Source organism: Bidens hawaiensis, unplaced genomic scaffold (genome assembly GCF_021521415.1).
Source record: "Bidens hawaiensis isolate Kalapana, Puna unplaced genomic scaffold, B.hawaiensis_p1.1 tig00075629_1, whole genome shotgun sequence".
NCBI classification, from domain to species: Eukaryota; Viridiplantae; Streptophyta; class Magnoliopsida; order Asterales; family Asteraceae; genus Bidens; species Bidens hawaiensis.
In genome coordinates this window covers 7,825-8,789 of record NW_027506714.1, presented here as the reverse complement: position 1 = coordinate 8,789, position 965 = coordinate 7,825, and the positions used below count along the sequence as shown (strand labels likewise).

Genomic DNA, 965 nt, shown 5'->3' with positions numbered 1-965 from the left:
CTGAATTGTCACAGTAAATCTTCAACGGTTGTGATATGGAGTTAACAACTTTAAGTCCAGTAATGAGGTTTCTTAGCAACATCCCATGGCAAGTTACTATTTCTTGGAAAGTTTTGGGTGGTAGACCTTTAGTCATCGGATCCGCAAGCATGTCTTTTGTACTAATGTAATCGATACAAAGATTATTTTCCTTTACTCGTTCACTTACGAACAAATACTTTGTATCAAGATACAAACCAGCTCCTCTCGAACTTTTACTATTCGAGAAACTCACAGTAACTGAATTGTCACGTAAATCTTCAACGGCCGTGATATGGAGTTAACAGCTTTGAGTCCGGTAATGCGGTTTCTTAGCAACATCCCATGGCAAGTTGCATTGTACACCGCAACGTATACCGCCATCATTTGGAGGTTGTTGTCAACTGCTGCTTATGACTCCTCCATGAAATTAGTCTGCCTGGTAGCATAAAAATGTACCCCGAAGTTGATTTCTTGTCATCTTTGCATTTCGCAAATTCGGAATCAGAGTAGCCCACTACTTCCAAGTCATCCTTTCTTTTGTATGTCAACTTATAGTATTTCGTTCCTTGAAGATATTGCACCACTTTCTTTGCAGCTTTCCAATGATCTAGGCCAAGATTAGATTGATATCGACCTAGCATTCCAGCAACATATGCAATATCCAGATGAGTACAGACTCGATCATACATCAGGCTTCCCACTACTGAAGCATAAGGTATCAACCTCATTTGTACCCTCTCACATATGTTTTTGGGCATTGAAAAGAACCAAAAACATCTCCTTAATCACTGGAGCTATTGATGGTGAGCAATGTTGCATGTTGTATCGTGTAAGAGCGCGTCCAATGTAAGCCTTTTGAAAAAGTCCTAATATCCCATTGGCTCGATCTCGGTGTATTTCGATGCTTATTACCTAAGAAGCTTCTCCGAGATCCTTCATGTCAA

The 965-nt window shown here is 40.1% G+C and overlaps 1 pseudogene; it reads right to left on the bottom strand.

Annotated features, from left to right (window-relative positions):
* Window positions 1-401: 401 nt before the first annotated feature.
* On the bottom strand, window positions 402-749 carry LOC143618441 (secreted RxLR effector protein 161 pseudogene; annotated as a pseudogene).
* Window positions 750-965: the final 216 nt, after the last annotated feature.